The sequence below is a fragment of the Diabrotica virgifera genome, chromosome 7 (genome assembly GCF_917563875.1).
Source record: "Diabrotica virgifera virgifera chromosome 7, PGI_DIABVI_V3a".
Taxonomy (NCBI): domain Eukaryota; kingdom Metazoa; phylum Arthropoda; class Insecta; order Coleoptera; family Chrysomelidae; genus Diabrotica; species Diabrotica virgifera.
The window spans coordinates 72,098,821-72,116,292 of record NC_065449.1 but is presented as its reverse complement, the minus strand read 5'-3'; positions in this window follow the sequence as shown (position 1 = coordinate 72,116,292).

Genomic DNA, 17,472 nt, shown 5'->3' with positions numbered 1-17,472 from the left:
TAAGGATTAATGTCAGTTTAATGTTGCGGTTTTGACCACCACAAGAATCCGACCATAAGATTAATTCGGTTTTATTTTCCGATACGTTTTCTTTAATATGCTTTATTTAGCATGGACCAATTTCTTGAGCTCCGCGTCCTGCCGCGTTTTCAGTCCAGATGTTAAAATGACCTTTGTTGGTGGAACCAGAGTGAATACCTAAATTATACAACCAAAGTCTCTTATAAAAAGAATCCCTTATAAAAGAGAAGTGTTTTCTCTAAATCAAATGTTAGACACTCTGTTGTTTCATAATTTTTCGCCAGTTTAATATCATTCTTCATCTGGTTTCTAACCATCTGCAAATTTTTTATATGATTCTCGTGCTCTTCCTTGAGTTTTTTCTTTTTCGTTGGCAGAAAAGGCAATCTGAATTCTACTGTGGTAGGTGTCGCATGTATTGCAGGTTGTTATGTTCGTGTAAAACTCCCTTAACCATGAATGTAGGTTGGTACTACTGTCATCTGAACGACAGCTGTCACATACTTAATACTGCGATAGAAAATGGAAACCATGTGCATAATTCTTTAAAATAAAGTATTTTACATCGAGTATTATTTCATTACAAGTACTTACGTCCTTTAAGTACAAAGGACTTGACATTTGGCGACGAGGATAATGGATACAAATATTACAGACACTACATCAACTACAACGTTCCAACTACAGCCGGTACAAACACGAGTTCCTCGACTACAACTGCGATAGTTGCACCTGCTACAGCTCCAGTAATGTCTACACAAGTTTCTACATTCCAGTTTTCCGTTGAACCTTTTAACCAGACAGCTACAAAATGGTCCAGGTGGGTAAAACGGCTGGAAGGAGCATACAAAGTTTTTAAAATTCCAGAGGAAATGAAATTGCCCTATTTACTACATTACATGGGGTCGGAAGCATACGATACACTGTGCGATAAACTAGCTCCAGAGGTCCCTGAAGACAAGTCATATGAGGATACAGTTAAGTTAATGGATAATTTTTACAACCCTGCACCACTTGAAATTGCTGAAATATTTAGGTTTCAATCAAAAAGACAAGCAGAAGGCGAAAGTATACAAGAATACCTACATTCTCTACAGAAACTTGCCATAAACTGCAACTTTTCCACATATTTAAAAAGTGCTATACGAAATCAGTTTGTTTTTGGTTTACAGTCAAAGAGGATTCAAGCCAGACTATTAGAAACAAAGGGATTGGACTTGGACCGAGCCGTAGAAATTGCAGCAAGCATGGAAACTTCAGAAAAGGATAGTAATCAATTTTCTCACAACAATAATTACAATCAGGCTAGTATAAATGTTTTAAATGCGAAAGCAAAAAGTTTTCATAAAAATACAAACACTAGTAAATTTAATGATAATAATACAGTAAATAATCATAGTAGCTCTCCTAATAATACTTTTACAATGTCAAATAACCGTAATAGGGCTTGTTATAGATGCGGAGACACCTCGCATTTAGCCGATAAATGTAATAAAAAGCATTTAATCTGTAACTTTTGTAAAAACGTCGGACACATTCAAAAAGTTTGTTTAAAGGCACAACAAAATTCACACAGGCAAGTAAATTCAGTAAACTCTGCTCAAGAGGTCTTAGAAGTAAATGCTGGAAATTGCAAAGATAAATTTTTTATAAATTTAAAAGTGAATGGTAATATTTTAAATTTTGAAATTGATTCTGGCGCTGCTGTTACAATCATAAATAAAAATATATTTGAAAAATATTTTCCTGCATTACAATTACAAAAATCGGATGTTAAATTAACTACATACTGCAAAAATAATTTGAATGTTTTAGGTTTAGTTTCAGTGGAGGTTGAGCACCAGGAATTAAAGCACACTCTAAAGTTGTATGTGGTGGATGGTGATGGCTACTCACTGGTTGGTCGAGAGTGGATACATGCTCTGGAAATCAATTTACATCAGGTAAATACAATTCTACATGAAAATTTTGAAATTGCAACTTTGTTAGATAAATATAAACATTTATTTGAAAAGTCAGTTGGTGAAATAAAAGGGTTAGAGGCTGAAATTTATCTAAAACCTGGTACTAAAGCAAAATTTTGTAAGGCCCGTCCTGTAGCTTTTGCATTACGCCCTAAAGTTGAGGCAGAATTAGAGTCCTTAGTAAATCAGGGAGTCTTAAAGAAAGTAGCATTTTCGGACTGGGCAACTCCTATTGTTCCTGTAGTTAAACAAAATGGGGACATACGCATTTGTGGTGATTTTAAAATCACATTAAACCCTTGCATTGAAGTGGATGAATACCCTTTACCTACACCAGATGACCTACTTTCCCAATTAGCAGGTGGGGACAAATATACAAAAATAGATATTACGAAAGCTTACTTACACTTGCCAATAAAAGATGAAATGAAACATTTACTTACATTAAACACCCATAAAGGTTTATTTCAACCAAATCGATTAATGTTTGGAATTGCTAGTGCTCCTGCCAAATGGCAACGTTTAATGGAGCAAATGCTACAAGGAATAGATGGTATTTCAATATTTCAGGATGATATAAGAATTACAGCTCCAAATAATACCTTACATTTACAAAGACTTGAACAAGTTTTAAAGAAATTATCTGAACATAATTTACATATAAATTTGGATAAAAGCGAATTTTTCAAAGACGAGATTGACTACTGTGGATATAAGATGAGTAAAACGGGTGTGTCTACTAGTGCAGATAAGGTAACTGCAATTGCAAATGCTCCAATACCTACAAACAGAACTCAAGTTCGGAGTTTCTGTGGCCTAATTAATTATTACAGACGTTTTTTAAAAGATACTTCTACAATTTTACAACCATTAAATAATTTACTTAAAAAGAATGTCAATTTTAAATGGTCGAATACTTGTCAAACTGCGTTTGACAAAGCAAAAAAACTCATTTGTTCTAGAAATGTTTTATGTCACTATGACCCAAATTTACCATTAGTACTAGCAACTGATGCATCACCCTATGGGGTAGGTGCAGTACTTTCACATATCTTTTCAGATGGTACAGAGAGACCCTTACAGTTTGCTTCTCAAACTCTTACTACTACACAGCAAAGGTACTCACAAATAGACAAAGAAGCTTACAGCATAATTTTTGGAGTAAAAAAATTTTACAATTATTTATGTGCTAGGAAATTTACTTTGCTCACTGATCATAAACCGTTAGTTCAAATTTTTGCACCTGATAAAAGCCTACCAGTTTTAAGTGCAACAAGAATGCAACATTATGCAATTTTCTTACAAGGTTTGAATTATGACATTCGTTACAAAAATACAGATTCTCATCTCAATGCTGACGCACTTTCACGTCTACCTATAAAATCAGAACAAAATTTCACACATGATGAGCCAGATATTTTTGAAATAAATCAAATTGAAACTTTGCCTACAAATATTAGAGATCTAGCTTTTCATACAAAAAATGATCATACCTTAAAAAAATTACTTGTTGGGTTAAAAACAGGAAAACCTGTTGATAAACGATTTAGCTTCAATATAAATCAAGCTGAATTTTCATTACAATCTGATGTTATTATGAGAGGACAAAGAGTAGTTATACCTACTAAATTGAGAAATAAAATTTTGACAGAATTACATACTGCACATTTTGGAATAGTTAGAATGAAATCTTTAGCTCGTAGTTATTGCTGGTGGCCTCACATAGACCAGGATATTGAGTCACTTTGTAAAAATTGTTTAGAGTGCAATAAGCACAAGAACAACCCAATTAAAGATAATTCTCATATATGGGAGCCACCAAAATTTTGTTTTGAACGAGTGCATGCTGATTACGCTGGACCTTTCAATGGAGGTTATTATTTTATATTGGTAGATTCCTTCAGTAAATGGCCTGAAATTCATTTTACAAAAAATACTACTACAAAAACTACTATTGAAATTTGCCGAAAAATTTTTACAACTTTTGGTATTCCTAAAGTTTTTGTTACAGACAATGGTAGACAATTTGACTCTCATGAGTTTAGAACTTTTATGAAAGATAATGGAATTACACAAAAATTTACTGCACCCTACCATCCTGCAACTAATGGACAGGGAGAGAGATATGTCCAAATACTAAAAAAATGTTTAAGGGCTATGCGAAGTGAGGGAAATGACAGGGAGTTTGAATTATGTAAGCTACTTATGCAATACCGCAGAAGCCCACATACAGTTACAGGTAAAAGTCCCTCAGAACTTATGTTAGGAAGACAAATAAGGAATAGATTAGATTTACTTAAACCTTCATGTAGTGATAGAGTTACCTATACTGATATGAGTCTAAGAAACTTTGATATAGGAACTAGGGTTTCCGTGAGGGATTATTTTCATTCTAAATGGCAATTTGGCATTATTGTACTCAGATTAGGGTTATTGCATTATTTAATTCAGTTAGATGATGGTAGAACATGGAAACGTCATGTAGACCAAATACGGCAAATTGGGGAATATACTCCATCTCAAAATAATCCAACATGTTACATTCCGGATACCATTACTCACAATTTGATTCCGAGGGAGGCATCAATTCCAGAGCACAGTGTCTCACCACCACCTACCGAAGTGATTACTGATGAATCCGAAATTTCAAACAATATGGAAAGTTCGAATAGTGTACCTGGGGCTCAAACTGAAACTGAGGAACCCATTTTAAGGCGTTCCACTAGAGTAAGGAAACCTGTTACCAGACTGAATTTGTAAGTACTTTTACTTCTAGTTAACTTTTGTAATTCATGGTCAAGGGAGGAGGTGTTATGTTCGTGTAAAACTCCCTTAACCATGAATGTAGGTTGGTACTACTGTCATCTGAACGACAGCTGTCACATACTTAATACTGCGATAGAAAATGGAAACCATGTGCATAATTCTTTAAAATAAAGTATTTTACATCGAGTATTATTTCATTACAAGTACTTACGTCCTTTAAGTACAAAGGACTTGACACAGGTTTTCATTTGGATTAAAACTAACTGGATTTTCGTTTGCTTCTTATTTATATTCCCTGTACATCAAAGACAAAGTCATTTCTAGAAGTAGAAACTCAGCTTCAGAACATTAGGATCTGCGGTAATTCCTTTTATATTTTTGTATATTGTTTATTTGGTCGATAACTACTTGTTGTCTTCGTTAATCTTTTTTTTTGCCCCCTTGTGCTTGTCCCCTTTTATCTGTTAATATATTTGATCTTAGTTTCAAAAGTGCTGAATTCTTCCTCTCTGGCAGACTCTTGCACCATTAAAAGGATCCTTTCAGATCTCTTAATATCCATTTTATTATCAAACAAAAATATACTGAATACAATCGATGCTTTCACAACAAGATACGTTTTAGCAGCGCCGAAACTAATTATTCTCCAACTACTACTAAATTTAACCTTACCAGCTGTGACTGTTAAGTCGTTTTGCAGAAAGGAACCAAATCGCTTGGATCCCGTCTGCAGGCAACTTTCCGAGTAAACTGATATGTTGGTTTGGTTCGCTCGTTAATAGATGGCGATAAGAAGTACCTGCTGGGTTAAATATTTTTTGAAGTAAAGTATATGACTCGTACTACAATAAGAATGGTATAATAGAAAATTTCATTTTTGTGGATTGGTTCCTTTCTGCAAAAAGCCGTCCATGCTTATTACGTTGTAAAAAATGGCAGATTGTATCTAGTAAATTGGGTTGTAAATTAAAAAAATATTTGATATCACAGTTAAAAAATTTTACACCACCAATACAGAAGTCCCTTTTTTATTTAGGCAATATTCCAACCATCAATATTACTTTGGATAAATAGATCATCCTAGCTCAACATTGAATAACGCCACCACTAATAATTGATGCTTTTAAAAAAATTGACCCTGAAGTACGAAGAAGGGGGCTTAAGATAAACGAAGAAAAACGGAGTATAATATTAACGTCAAAAGAACACCTGACAATGAAAATAATATCAAAACAGACAACTATTCTATCGAACGTGTGGGTGGTTTCACATATCTGGGCACGGAAATCTCTTCTTCTTCTTATACTTGTTGTAGATCTGTCGATCTGTTAATTCCGACGCTGAAGTATTTCTTGAGAGGTAGACTGCCAGCTATCTCTCCATCTTTTTGAGGGTCTCCCAGGTGGACGCTTGCCTACTGGTTTTCTTTCTAAAGCAATTCTTGGTAGATTGTGCTACTCTCTTCTTTTTACATGACTGTACCATTCTCTTCGTCTTTGCCTGCCCCATCTGACTACATCTTGCACGCCACATTGTTCCCTGATGATGTTGTTTCGTATTCTATCTCTTCTTGTCTTCCCTGCTATTGCTCTTAGTGCCTTTGCTTTGTTTCTTCTAACTTTGCTATCCATCCTCATATACGGGTTATTCCAGATCACATCTCTCAAATATCCGGACAAGACAGCGGCCTTGTTAATTTGTCCTCTTAGGTCTCTGGCTGGGTCATGATAACTGATAACTCTACACCTAGATATTTGAACTGGTTTAGCTGTTCTATGGGTTTCCTCTCTACCACGAGCTTGCATCTAATTGGGTCTTTCGCAATGGTAATGCATTTTGTTTTCTGCGTGGATATGTTCAGGTTGAGTCGTCGACATACTTGACAGAATCGATAAAGTTGCCTTTGTAGGTCATCCTCGTCATCTGCAATCAGGGCTGCATCATCCGCATAGCACACTATACTGATTCTACTGTGGCCGAGTCTGTATCCTAGTTGAAGCGATCAACGGAAGCAATCAGAAGAATTCCGAAAGTAGCAAAATAATGCATGTATTTTCAGCGGGAATCGTACATACTATGCTAATAAAAGATTGGTCCAATCGAAATTATTAGACCAAAGAACCAAAATGACTATCAACAGAACATTGATTAGACACGTAGTAACCCATGGCTGTGAAAATTATGTAATGACAAAAAGAATGAATGAATAAAGGTTATAATATAGTAAGATTTGTGAATATTAAAAAACTGTCATAGTTAAGATATGTCTAGAAACAAGACGATGCAAAAGCAACAAAGAAATATTACAATTGCAGCCGATAGGAAAGCAAAGGGAAGGATCGTTCTGGGAAGGCCCAAAACGAGATGGTTGATGGATGATGTGGAAGACGACCTGAAAACCATGAACATAAGACTATGGAAAAGAAGGGCACAAAAGAGATCTGAATGTAAAGACAGCCAGACAGGCAAAGACCCATTCACAACGCGTGGAAAAACGCGTCAATAGGTTCACGTACTGAACAATGGACCTGGTCGCAAACATTGAAGATGAACCGGAAATAAATAAAAGGCTTATGCTGGAGAAAAAAAGCCTATTTTGCGATGGGCTACATACTAAAATCGCAGGACGCAATACACCCGAAAACAAAACCCCGGATATATAAGACAATAATCACGACCATGAGGATAGAATCCCCAGAAAATTGCTAAATGCTAGAATGCAAAGAAAGAGACCTGCTAGAAGACCAAAAAAGAAATGGGAAAACGAAGCAGATGAGGATGTCGAAAACCTCCTAAAAACACGTTTAATGAAAAGAAAGAACAGCAGTAAATCTAAATGACTGGAAAAGCTTGCTGAAAGAAGCCAATGCCAGATTTGTAGTGTAGTGCCATTGGGTAGATGGATAGAAAAGGAAAAGTGGTAGGCATAAATACAATAATTTCCTGTGTTTAATAAAACATAAATATTTTATGCATTAAGTATCCTAAAATTTTTACGGAATTATTGAAAATCGTTATGTTTTGTTTTCGTTTGGTCACCCTATCCAAGGAAACATTTATATTTTTAAATATTAATCTGAATCCTAAAACGAGCGATACTATCACCATGAAAATGATATCACTGATAAAATGTATTTTAATTACTGAATTAATAACCTTAATAAAACGTATTTTCATAAAAAAATCAATCAGTCATTAAATTATTATAGTTGAAACAATTTAGCCTTCCCAAATTACAAAATCGAGAATCATTTATTTTAATTAAAGTGTAGGCGACAGCTAGGCCTGTAGCAATAACACGTCAAATGCCAAAGCCTCGACGGTGCCACCGGCAATTTCCTACAATTTCTTTTCCACAATTTTTTTATGCGATCAATATTCTCCCAGTTAAGGAGGAAAATAGTGGAAGCGGAGGGGAAGCATAATTATTGAATTGTTTCATTTATTATTAACTTTACGACATTAATGTACATAAACAAAAATAAAGAGAATTATATTTTATACAATTTTTGAGACTTCCAATGTAACACCAACCAAACTAAATACATAAAAGACATGAACAATAACTTATATGCATTAAGTTCATTTAATTTTATTAACTAGCGGGTTTTATTGGTTGAATTTGTCTGTCGATAATTAAGTTTCATGTCAGCTTACATATTTTAATATTTCAACATTTTTTTTTTAATTTTGGACCCTGTTGGGGGGAATTTTCCCATTCCCCCCTCTTAGACCCGCCACTGGTTCTCTCGAAAAATTTTAGTAAATCGTAATTGCAACAATTTCAGTCCTTACACTTTTTGCCGAAAAGTTGAAAATGGGGAAGGTATTGAACAAAAACTATTGCTTTAAGAGGAAACAGTAGCGATCAACAGGTATTGAAACAAAAAAAAATGCAATCAATGGGTTGCATTGATTTAGTTGTTGCAACCTAACAAAGGGTTTAAACATACATATAAATCATCCACTTGGCGCAGATTCACATTGTTTAGGACAACACAACATAAATGGTTAATTCCTGAAATAGTATAAACAAAAATGAAAATATATTTCAATAGATATAATAATCTCGAAAAGTTTTTACCATCCTCGCTAATTATTTCTTTTACTAACACAACTCTTTTAACTAACACAATAATTTAACCTTGTAAAGTTAGGCCGAATTTACTTTGTAATACTAAGGCGAGTTGGCGGTTTCTAAATGTAGGCGTAGAATTCTTGAAAGTAGATTAGCGGTAAGTGCAATATGCTAAGGTATCTGGACGGCAACTGTAGCAGATACCGTCAAAACGCCATAGTATTTAACATTTTCCGCCAAATTGCTTAGTATTTTTACTGAAAATTGTAGATACCGCTAACAAAATTGCAATTTTACTTAAAATATAATGCTTCTACAACTCCAAAGACTCTATAAATATATACTAAATACCTTATTCTACCTAAAAATACAAAAATCTTATTTTCGATAAAAAATCAGATCCCGCCTTTGGACTTAGCACGGCAGCGTAGTAGCCTATAGTTGTGAAACCTGGATAATAACAAAAAAAAATGAAGCTCATCTTAGGTTATTTGAGAAACCATACTGAGCAAAGTATATGACTCGGTGAAAGAGGAAGACGGCGCATGGAGAATCAGGTGAAACGACGAAGTTAATGAATTGAATGAAGGTTATAAAATTGAAATATTTGTGGAAAGTCTAAGACTGTCATGGCTGGGAGGGCGATGCAAAACATCACAGAAAATATTACAATGAAAGCCAATAGGAAGGCGAACAAAGGAAGGCCCAGGACGAGATGGTTAAAGGACGATGTGGAAGACGACCTGAAAACCATGAACATAAGACGATGAAGAAGAAGGACGCAAAAGATATCTGAATGTAAAGACATAGCCAGACTGACAAAGATTCATCCAGAGTTATAATGTCAACAGGAGAAGAAGTTTAACATTCACAATTTTCTTCATATTCTACCTTATTACACTGGTGTTTATTTTATTTACTTCAATTTAACAAACATTTATATTTAAAATATTTGCGGCGATTGTGTTCTTTATTTAGAACAAACCAGCGGAAGAAACCTACGTTGAGTCGAAAGAGAGGGCAGAAGTTTTGGGGCTAGCAATAAATACAAATAAAACAAATCTACTCATACAAAGCAGATCAAATAGGCCGGGACAACAACAACACTTTATGGAAGATATAGAACGCGTGAATAGGTTTACCTACTTAAAAATGGACCTGGTCGCAGACAATGAAGATAAACCGGAAATAAATAAAAGGCTGATGCTGGCGAATAAAGCCTATTTCGCGATTGGCCACTTAGTCAAATCCGGGCCTATAAGACAATAATCACGCCCATGAGAATGGAATCCCCAGAAAATTTATAAATGCAAGAATGCAAGGAAAAAGACCTGTTAATAAACTAAAGAAAAGATGGGCCGACGAAGTAGATAAGGATGGTAGAGAACAGCAGTAAATCAAAATGATAGGAGCAACTTGCTGAAGGAGGTCAAGGCCCGGTTTGGGATGTAGTAGTCCAGAGAAATAAGATTTTTCACGTGACACATCCCCTCCAGGCCGAAACCAAATTTTTTGAGTAGTATGGACATCTATATTAATAACCTATATGTTTCCTGCAGCCCATTTTGATGATATACATAGTCATAAACAAATGATGATCAAAAACCGGTAAATTTTCGCTTTTTTCGTCTATTACTAAAATGTGAAGCATTCTAAACAAATTTGAGAATAAGAAACTCATAAATCATATAAAAAAACTTCAATATTGCGTTCGCTGAATATGTATATCCTTATTTGTTGCTTACAAAATTGCAAAAAAATCATCAATTTTGAGATTTGATAAATGTTCATAACCTATGTAGAAATTAAGTTAGAACCTTCTTATTAGACGGAATGCTAAGGCTTCTTGTGCTTAAATTATATTTTAAATTTTAAAGCAATTGGTCAAATAGTTTTAAAGTTACTTAATTTGTTTATCCCAAATTCATTTTTTTGCAACACAGTGAGTCAGAAAATTTTGAGGTTACAATAATACTTCGGACAGTTTATGAAAGAAAAACATTTATACTATTAACTTAATTAAAAAAAATGAAAAGAAGTAATTGCAAACAGTGTAAAATTATTTTGCAAAAACATGTTGATATTTTGCTAACTTGTAAACAATTAGAATACTTTTTTAACTATTACCTGTAGAAAAATTATTTTTCATATCTAGAAAGACTTAATTTTTATAGACATTTAGAAAGAAAAACAATTATTGTCCTATGACAATTAGGGACGAAGTTAGCCCCCCCCCTTTTTTTGATTCACATGTTTTGCAAAATAATTTTGCAATATTTAGAATTATTTTTTGTCATTTTTTTTAATTAAATTAACATTTTAAATCTTCTTCTTTCATAAAATATTTAAAGTATTACTGTAACTTCATAATTTTCTGACTTACAAGGTTGCAAAAAAAATAATTTGGGATAAACAAATTAAATAACTTTTAAACTATTTGACCAACTGATTTGAAATTTAGGGTATGATTTAAGCACCAGAAGTCTCAGCATTCTGTGTAATAGCACGGTCAAAGAACAATCTGACCTCAAAAAAAATAAAGGAAGGATGAAAATTTGGGAACAGGTAGTTGAAATTGTCTATTATTTTATAAAAAAAAGTTTACAATTCTACACCCCCTCCATTTTACAAAAATAGGGAAATAAGGGTTGGTTTTTCATTAAAAGTGCTGTATTTCGGAAAATAAGGCAATAATAACAAAAAATTTTATTTAAAAATCATCAAGGTACTTTTATCCTAACATTTTGACTAAAAACTTTGTTTGCATCTTGATTCGTTTCTAACCTATAGCCCTTTTTAAAGTACTTAACAGGGGCGCTTATTTGAATTGCGCGCGCAACAAAAATGTCAGATTTTAAAATTAACTAACTTTTAAATCGATAATTTGGGGCATTTATCAAACAATAAAATGTACGAAAAAAACACAATACCTTTAGAAAAATTACAATTTTAACGTGAATATATTTTCATTGTGAATTACAAATTATTTAATTTAGAAAAATATGTTTTAAAATATACTAATACAAGTTTTGAGAGCAACATATATTTTTTGTCACAAAAATTTACATAATCATTTAAATTAAAATTCCTTTTAGACTTACGTTTTAAGATGGCTAATTAACATTTGGATTTAAAATTGCACAACGTTACTTTAAAGGATAAAAATTTGTATGGCGATAAAAAATGGATATTTTTTTGATTTTTATTTTAAGTCAATTTTCAAGATTTCAATCAATAATATCTTTGTTGAAAATTCATAATAAACTTTAAAAATATGCTTGTAGGTACTTGAAAATGTACTCTTTCGAAAGCGATATCCATTTTTCTTATGCATAGAATACTTTTTAAATAAGGCTCACTTATTATAAACAACTACAAAAAAATGTCATGTTTTAATAAAATCGATGCCACTCTTTTCTGAAAGCCTTTTTTTAAATGAAAATATGGCAACATATTAAAAAAGGCTTGAATAACATATTACATATATTTACAATAGGCCTATTGCAAAGATAAAAATATATGGGGCACGTAAACACAGGTGAAAAAATTGCTTAAAAGAGAAAACGGCGCGCTTCCTAAACACAGTAGACTGAGTAAACGAACATAACCTAAAAAATTGGAGCAATATTCACGCTGCAATGTTTTGTTATCGTTTTCGGCTGTCTTTTGAATTTATAATTTATTATCAATAAAAGTGATCTGTTTGTTATAAAATAATTGTGTAAATATTTACAATGAGTGCGAACAGTGAAACAAATAATAATAATTCTTGTTTTATTTGTGAAAAACATTTAGAATGTGATAACGAAAAAATTGTAATTGTCAAAATGGAATTAAAACATTAAAAAGTGTAAGTTAAGAAAGAAAAGATGATAGACACAAAATGCTTTTGGACTGTGATGAAATTAGAATGTAAATAGACAAAAATATGTATTAAAAAAAAGGAGAAACGTTTTCATGCTGCATGCGGAAGTTGTCAAACTGGTAATAATAGTTTAGATGGTAGCTGCCAAGAGACCCAAAATTATGATTTTACAGTTGATTCTATTATAAATGAAGTTGATTCAGACACAAATTTTACGAAGATGAAGATTAGACGAAGATAAAAATGATCTTTGAATAATTTAGACTAATTAATTAAATGTAAACAGTGACGATCCAGTTCGATATACAATAAACGATTTTTCATTGCACCTTTTATCATTTTAGTACTTCATACTCATTTGATCCTTTATAACTTAGGAGGCAACATCAGCGCGCGAAAAACGCGTTCCAAGATTGCAACTTTAATTTTGAATATTCTGTAGAGATATCTGGCACATATATTCGCAATATAGTAAAGAATTGTGGTACTGAGCCCAATTTAAGAAACATGTTAGTATGTAGAAATTACTCTAAAATTAAATTAAATATAAAAAACGAGTCTGTGCCGCTTTAAGAAGAACAAAAAAATACAGTTTTTTCAAATAAACTTTTTTATCCCATGTCTAGATTTTGTGTCACAATGAAATTACTAAAAAACGATTATCTATAACAAGAATTCGACCTTGACTGACATGGCAACATTTAGCGCGCCTATGAGTATAATAATTATTGTTATCACAATTATGTGCCTTTGTTTCTGATAGTATAGTGTATAGTGTCACTGACACTGTAGTACTGCCGACACACTGTTGCCGCACTGTTGAAAGTTCGGAGAACTATCGAAAAAAAATATTGACGCGCTGATGTAGCCTCTTAATAGAGTACATTTATTTTTAATTAAGTTAATTTAATTTTTAAATGAACTTTAGAAAACCTAATAAATATTTAGTAAAAGAAATATTTTTTTGAGAAATTTTGATATATTTTCATTTTATAGGTTTATATTGAAATAATTAACTTAAAAATACAAGTATGTACTTTAAAATTATAGCTTTTCAAATTATTAACTTAATTCAAAAACAAAATAATATAGGATACGTGCACGCGCATGTAATTCGTTCAGGTAAGTACATACTTACAAGAAAAACCAAAGTTTTCAGTTCTGCTTCCAAAAATTCAAAAAAAAAATTTCCAAAATTTTTCCACTGGCCGTAAATTTTTTTTGAAAATTTTTGGAAAATGTTAACTTCAAGCCCTTAATAGATCTGTAAATAGTGTGTTCACCAATTTTCAGATTCATTGATACAAAACTAACCGAATAAGACCGTTTTAAAAATTTTTGGTTTTCAACCGTTATTAAAAATAGGCTATATCTCATAAAATAATCGAGATCTAAAAAAAAATTTAAAGACCAATCTTTAAGGTTAAATCACTCTGATGACTATTTTATTTTTCACTGTTACATTTTATTTTATTATTTTATTATTTTATTATTTTTAAAATACAGCACTTTTAATGAAAAACCAACCCTTATTTCCCTATTTTTGTAAAATGGAGACGGTTTAGAATTGTAAACTTTTTCTTATATAATAATAGACAATTTCAACTACCTATTCCCAAATTTTCATCCTTCCTTTAATTTTTTTGAGGTTTTCGTAAAGTTTTGTGTTCCTTGATCGGGCTATAACAAGAAGGTTCTAAGTTACTTTTTACATAAGTTTGAATATTTATAAAAACTCAAAATTTATGATTTATTTTGCAATTTTCTAAGCAACCAATCAGGATAAACATATTCAACGAACGCCATATTGAAGTCTTTTACACGATTTATAAGTTTCTTACTCTCAATTTTTTTTAAAATGCTTAACTTTTTGGTAATAGACGAAAAAATCGAAAATTTACCGTTTTTGATCTTCATTATTTATTTATGTATAACTACGTCGCGCGTCGAAAAAATGAAAGAATACCCATGAACGAACATATAAAACACACTGTATTTTCCTGTCACAGTGTCACACAAAAATTGGCCAGCGGAAGTACATGTATTGATTATTATTACATGTACTTGCGCTGGGCAATTTTCTTTGTGACACGGTGACAGGAAAATCCAGCGTGTTTTATATGTTCGTTCATGGGTATTCTTTCATTTTTCCGACTGCATGTATATTATCATCAAAATCGGCTGCAGGAAACATATAGGTTATTATTATAGTCCATACTACTCAAAAAATTTAGTTTCGACCTGGAGGATGTTGTGTCACCAACAGGATATTGTTTTCCTTATTTCTCTGGACTATGGTGCCATTGGATGGATGGAGGGATGGAAAAAGGAAAGCGGTAGAGTCACAGATTCAATAAAAATTTTCCGATTAATAAAGCATGAATATTTCATGCATTAGGTATTCTAAAATTTTGACGGAAGTCTTGAAAATCGTTTGGTCACCCTATACAGGGAAAAATTTCACTGATAACTAATTTAATAATTACTAAATTAATAATGAGCTCATAAAAAATTTAATGAGAAATTAAGTAAATTATTATAGATGAAACAATAACGCCTTTTCAAATTACAAAATCGAGAATGATTTATTTTAATTAGGGTGTAGGCGCCAGTGTATAGAAACAATTTAATTGTTTATAAGGTTCTAGATCAAAATTTGAATAAAAAACAAACAAATAACTTTACTAAAATTAAATTCAACAATTACAACTCAAGATATTGTAAACTTAGGGCAAATTGCTTCTTCTTATTCTTCTTCTTCTTTCTAGAATGATCTTCTTGCCATCAAGTCTTCCCCGGACGATGAGGTCCATCATTCTCGCCATCGCTTTGGTGGTCTACGCTGTGGTCTTTTACATACTGGGTTATTCGTTTTTGCACTTTTACCGTGTCTGCTGTCATCCATTCTCTTTATATGTTTGTTCCAATATCTTCGTCGATCTCTGGCCCACCTTCCTATGTTCTCTGTTCCACAGTTTTGTCTGAGGTCTTCACTTCTTATTCTGTCACGTAGAGTTTTGCCTTGTATACTTTTTAGTGTTCTAACTTCCGCTTCGCGTCGTTCGGCAAACAGCAGTCGCGTGCGGAAAAGAATGACTTTCTGCACTGGTTAGGAAAATAACTATTTTAAAATTTGTCCGGTTTAACGATCCTTAAATTGCCATATATAACTATATATGATATATATATAATATAAATTAATGATGAATTAATTATTAAAATATTTAAGCCGTTAACGAGAATATTAACAAAGGTGTTCAATGTGATAAAAAAATAAAATTCAGCGCAATTTTAAGCCACCACCCTCTCCTTCCTGTATTTTATTAAAAACTACATTTAAAAGTTCAATTTAATGAATAAGTCCAAACTACTTAAAAAAACATGTTTTATGAGTTTTTAACGGTTTTATGGGTTTAAAGGAATAAACTTTCTAAAACTTATTCGAAAAACATCCGTCCCACAAAACATGTTTAATGTTTTATAAGTCCTTCATCAGGTCAGTTTTGGACTATGGGTGTCTTTTTTATGGATCAGCAAGTTTGCACATTTTGAAAAGACTAGAGGTGATACAAAACGCTGCTTTAAGACTGTGTTTGGGGGTTATGTGCTCTACCCCTAATACACCCCTAGTAAACTGCAAGGGGAAGCTTTGGAATCTCCATTAGATCTCCGAAGACAAATGTTAGCGGAAAAGTTTGTTCAAAAATTATATATAAAAGACCCGAATTTGATCCATAAAATTTCGATTTAAACACTCTCGATCTAACAATAAAGTATTGGTCAAAAATGCCGTCTCCCACTTGCACAAATGCACAGCTGTGCAAAAGTGCACAGCTTATCGAAATTCTTGTAATATTAGTAACATTATTAACAATCCACAGCAATCAGCTTTTCTTAAGACCTTAGGGATCTCAAAAATCGAAATTCCGATATACTCTAAAAATATGCTACTTAGCAAATGCATTCTTAAGAATAATACTGCTAGATACCCTAACCATATACAAGTGTACACGGATACTTCAAAACAAATCACACATTATCTTGTTTATAAACAAGTAGATCACAGAAAATTTTTAAGGGGTGCTGTGAGCACCCCACGTGGCAGGTGACGTCTTGCAAAGCCACGTGGCAGGTGCTGGGTTAATAAAAAGTAACTTTGTTCATCATCTTCAACGTCAGTTCTAGAGGAGAGACGACGGTTACTAAATAGATTGTGAGATTAAACTTACCTTCCTCACTGTGCTGAGGTCCTTCGATGGTATCACGTCTTGGCTCAGGGTCTGATTGCTCCATCGTCAGCGTCAGGGGTCGTTCTCTTTGAAATTAAAAGAGGTAGTGGGATACTGACTTGTGATTATATATCAAAGAGAAATGAATGATTATGAAATAACTCGTGAGATTCTATATACCTGTTCCTTTCTTCAGTCTCTTCTATGTTTATGTCGGAGCTATCATCCGGAGGCTTAACGTTGTTACACAGTCTTTCTCATAATGTGCAAATTAGGTAAGAATGGAGACCCACATTCCTGCATCCACAATTTTTTGGCAGCCCTTCTTACATTTACAAAAAATATACCGTAGTAGTGAGTTTGGTGCAGGGTCCAAAGTGGTTGTCACTGGCAGGAGACCTCTAGTAATTTTTTTCCAATCCCACTCACTTGGATCTTTTTGTTGCTCGTCAGGTGTGGCTTAATGTAAAGATAACCATTGCTGCACCTGATAGTAAACTCGTAAGTGAATGTTCTCCTGCAGCAGATTTGGTAGGGGGTAATGAGGCA